The 5069-nt window shown below is 43.2% G+C and overlaps 1 protein-coding gene across 2 annotated transcripts in view; it reads left to right on the top strand.

Moving 5' to 3' along the window:
* Nucleotides 1–5069, top strand: part of ZNF136 (zinc finger protein 136) — a 45336-nt gene that overhangs the window by 10476 nt on the left and 29791 nt on the right. The window lies entirely within an intron of this gene.

Here is a 5069-nt window from a genome sequence, read left to right as displayed (position 1 = left end):
TGTGCTCCAGCCTGGGCGACAGAGCTAGACTCCGTCTCAAAAAAAAAAAAAAAAAGAAACTGCTATTGCCACAAGTAGGTATAATTAACTTACTAATGCAGCACGGGATACTGGAACCCACACCCAATAGCTTAACAGTTCATAGCCACGCGCTTATCAATGTTACTTCTGTAAATCAGTGAGAATTCCTGACTAACAACTTTGTATCAGCCCACTTCCTGTCCCCCTTTTTCAGGCACTTTGGGTCATGTTTTGTGCTTCAGCCTCTACTTTTTAGGTCGGCAAGGGAAAAGATGGAAATGATTCCTGTCCTTTGGATTCTCTCAGCCTTGTGAAGGGAGAAAAAGTATCTCAGCGAGGTGGTGGAAGAACCTGAAAAACAAAATGCACTTCGGGTACACAGTGGGGCATAGTGCAGTGTCTCTTAGGCATGTGGTCACTGAGCATTTCAATGAGCACGATGGGGGTAGAGGGATGTCCCAACTGATAAATAGGATGACCTGTGCTGACACTGGAGTCAGATGAATGTCTGTATTCCAGGTCAGCATTGCTTCTCCCTGGGATTGTTGCCTTAACAACAAGTTCAGCTTGAGTATTTCATTTAGTTAAAAGTGCATTTTATCAGTAGAGCTTCATAGAGAAGATAATGTATTTCCCAAGAGGTGGTAATTTCTTTGCAGGGGAAAGAAATTAGTCTTATATTCCACATTTTAAAAATTCTTATTTTCAAGGGCTTGTATTTGCATTTCTCCATATTTTGGAGTAATTATCTAAATGATATGTGTAGGTGCTGTGGCTTTTCACCTAAGAAGCAGAATCTCATTCTAGTACGTTTGAGAGAGTCATAAAGCCAAATCTTTGATGGTCTGTGTCAGAGACAGAAAGTCTACAATGTGTGTGTTCACAGTGGTGTGGATTTTATGCCTCAAGTCACTTAGGAAAGTGTCTTAGAAAACCTGGACAGTGCCCTTGTGTCTTCACAAGAATTCTTTGTGTATTTATGGAGATGATTCTGTAATCTTTTGGGGCATGGACCAATGTGTATCTCTTCATACTCATATTCTGCACCATCTGTATGTAGCACGTCAGACTTAGCAGTGTGACCTTAAACTTTTTTAAAAATATGAAAGGTCAATAAAATTTAAAGTGCTGGCCACGCGCAGTGACTCAAGCCTGTAATTCCAGCACTTTAGGAGGCCGAGGTGGGTGGATCACCTGAGGTCAGGAGTTCGAGACCAGCCTGGCCAACATGGTGAAACCCTGTCTCTACTAAAAATACAACAATTAGCCAGGTGTGGTTGTGGGTGCCTATAATCCCAGCTACTCAGGAGGCTGAGGCAGGAGAATCCAGGAGGTGGAAGTTGCAGTGAGTTGAGATTGTACCATTGCACTCCAGCCTAGGCGACAGAGCAGGACTTTGTCTCAAAATTTTAACTGCTAAACAACAATAACAACAACAAATACTTATTTTCTTTTATTCTTTCCCAGAGCATGTGTAGTATGTTTGTCAGATCTGTGTTCTGTTGGGTGACTTGAAATGGAATTCTGGGGCTTAACCTTGAGAATATTATCAGGGAAAAGAAATGGGGGTGGGGAGAACCAACTCTCCTATTGTGGTTTCAGAAAAATGAATATGGTTTCACAAGAAAGTCGGTAGATAAATTGGGGAATTACAAAGATTCACCAATACATCAATTTCTCTTGCAAGGTGGAGAATTTGTGACAACGAATAACTTCTATTTCTTGTTGTTGGAACTTGGCAGATTAATTCTAAATCTTAGGGAGCAGGACCTGGCAACAACTCGGAATCCTCTAATAGAATTTTTGTTTACTAAATTATTTTTTTATGGAAATAGTAATTAAGTAACATCTTTGTCTGAAAAGAATAGATTGTAGATTCTTATGCTTTTTCTGTTCAGCTATTATATAAATGTGCCTTAATTTTCTTCCCTCCCATAAACATTGAGATTGATTTTGCTGGATTCATCAAACATGTGTCATCAAACATGGGTATTTTCTTTAAATATCCACATAAGGTGTGTAAAGGGAAGTGGGTAGCCTTGACTGGGCTGCAGAGGCCTGAGGCCAGTGACTCCAAACTGAGGCCAATCCAAAGGAGTACTGCATAATGGAAGGCATCAACCAAATATAAGATCTGCAAAGATCTGAAAATTTAGGTAGAAAAGCATTTTCTTTCATAGGAAGGGGCAAACAAAATTAGAAAGAAGATGAAGAGGAAGAAGGCAGGATGGAGGGTGCAAAATGAGACCTAGATCAGAGCATGTTTTATTCTGAGGTTATTCTCTTCTTAGGAAGCATTGCCTGTTTGTTCAGGCTGAGAGTAGGTCAAAGTTAAGGACCTGGAGGAAATTTACAAGTCAAGGGCTTGTATCTGTATTTCTCCATATTTTGGAGTAATTATCTGTATGATATGTGTAGGTCCTGTGGAAGCAGAATCTCATTCTAGTACATTGAGGAGTCATGAAGCCAAATCTTTGATGGTCTGTGTCAGAGACACAAATTTAAGGTATGTTTGGTTAACAAATGTTTTGTTCCCACTGATCAGTGAACACAAAACTGTTCAGCTAATGTTTTATGAAGCAAAGAATGGGCATTTGTAGGCCCGATGCTGTGGCTCATGCTTGGAATCCCATCACTTTGGGAAGCTGAGGCCGGAGGATAGCTTGAGCTTAGCAGTTTGAGACCAGCCCAGGCAACATTGCCAGACTTTGTCTCAAAAAAAGAAAAGAAGGGGGCCGGGCGCAGTGGCTCAAGCCTGTAATCCCAGCACTTTGGGAGGCCGAGACGGGCGGATCACGAGGTCAGGAGATCGAGACCATCCTGGCTAACACGGTGAAACCCTGTCTCTACTAAGAAAAATACAAAAAACTAGCCGGGCGAGGTGGCGGCACCTGTAGTCCCAGCTACCCGGGAGGCTGAGGCAGGATAATGGCGTGAACCCGGGAGGCAGAGCTTGCAGTGAGCTGAGATCCGGCCACAACACTCCAGCCTGGGTGACAGAGCGAGACTCCGTCTCAAAAAAAAAAAAAAAAAAAAAAAAAAAACTACGCAAGGGACTTTTCAAATGTTTGAAAGGTTGCACCACAGTGCAGTCCCCTAGGTATGATTATTTCTAAATGATAAAATGCATAGATACTTGAGTAACAAAGTTTTCTCAAATCAAGGCTATAAAAGCTCAACAAAGGATGTAGTGTACAAAGCAGTAAGACTGTTGTATGTGATTTCAACTATCCTAATACACGGCCTTTTAAATGAAGGACAATTGTCAGGGCTGTATAGTGTGTGCCAACGGGTCTATATGAATGTCATCTTTGGCTTCCGAAGCTCCCTTCATGCCCTGTTATCACAGAGCATCAGTCATTAATATGAGATTATGAAGACCTGGCGATCCAAAGGCACAGCTCGCCACTGAATGACAAATGAGGAGGGGAGCTGGGGCAAACGATACGCCAAATAATACAAGGATTTGCTGTCAAATTCAAGCAATTGGAGGCTAAGAAAAATACTACACAAGACCCAATTCTCTTTCCAATTCTCATTTTTTTGGAAATGAACAATAAAAGTTATTCTATGTGAAAAAAAGAAAAGAAAAGATACCACTGGGCACGGTGGCTCACGCCTGTAATCCCAGCATTTTGGGAGGCCAAGACCACCCTAAGCAATATGGAGAAACCCCGTCTCTACTAAAAAAAATACAGGCACCTGCCACCACGCCCCATCTCTACCTAAACCCTTTCTCCAAGAGGCAAAAGCATCTAAGTCTGCCCCTCAGAGACTTTCCCAATTTGTACAATTTGTTCTACAATTAAACCAATTCTGTGGAAGCAAAGCCAAACTGCTAATAATGTTGAGTTTTACTCAAGCCCTATAATCCAGTTAAATGGATATGGTCACAGAAATCACTACCCCATTAACCACTCAGTCCTTTCTGTTTTGCAGAAGCAGACTTATGCAAAGATACCTTTTCCATTACTTCACAGTGTTTTTTTCTTTAAATAACAAGGCCAGAAAGCCAGATAGTGACTACAAATGCCCATTCTTTTTTTTTTTTTTTTTTTTTGAGATGGAGTTTCGGTCTTGTTGCCCAAGCTGGAGTGCAATGGCGCGATCTCGGTTCACTGCAACCTCTGCCTCCTGGGTTCAAGCAATTCTCCTGCCTCAGCCTCCTGAGTAGCTGGGATTATAGGCACCTGCCACCATGCCCAGCCATGTATTTTTAGTAGAAACAGGGTTTCATCATGTTAGCCAGGCTGGTCCCCAACTCTTGGCCTTAGGTAATCCGCCCACCATGGCCTCCCAAAATGCTGGGATTACAGGCATGAGCCACTACACCCCCCAAGCCCCATTTTTGACCACGGTAAAGGGGGAGAGGCTGGATATTGAGTTCTGTTAATATAAAAATTCTGGAATGAAGACATTCTGAGAGCTTCCTGGTTGGTGAACACAGTGATGTGCTGGGAGAGTGGAACTCAAGTCCTGTAGGGAAGGGGGTCCTATACTCCCTTCCCTGGAGGGTCTAGTGAATATTAGCCCTTGTGTGACTCCTCCCAGAGGACAGTTGAAGTAGAGGGCCGGGGCCTTCCAGGGGACCCCCACTTCCCTGGTCCTGTACATCTTTTCCATTTGGGTATTCTTGGGTCATTTTTTTTTTTTTTGAGATGAAAGTTACACTCTTGTTTCCCAGACTGGAGTGCAATGGCACGATCTCGGCCCTCTGTAACCTCCACCTCCCGGGTTCAAGCGATTCTCCTGCCTCAGCCTCCCAAGTAGCTGGGATTACAGGTGCCTGCTAGCTAATGCTTTTTGTATTTATGGTAGAGATAGGGTTTCACCATGTTGGCCACGCTGGTCTCGAACTCCTGACCTCAGGTGGTCCACCCACCTTAGCCTCCCAAAGTGCTGAGATTATAGGGGTCATCCTTTATGACAAACTGGTAAACTTGTGTTTTTCTGAGTTCTGTGAGTAGTACTAGCAAATTATTGAAAGTGAGGAGGGTTTGTGGCCAGGCACGGTGGCTCAAGCCTGTAATCCCAGCACTTTGGGAGGC

This window comes from Colobus angolensis, unplaced genomic scaffold (genome assembly GCF_000951035.1).
Source record: "Colobus angolensis palliatus isolate OR3802 unplaced genomic scaffold, Cang.pa_1.0 Scaffold39, whole genome shotgun sequence".
Lineage (NCBI taxonomy): Eukaryota > Metazoa > Chordata > Mammalia > Primates > Cercopithecidae > Colobus > Colobus angolensis.
This window is presented reverse-complemented; position numbering and strand designations above follow the sequence as displayed.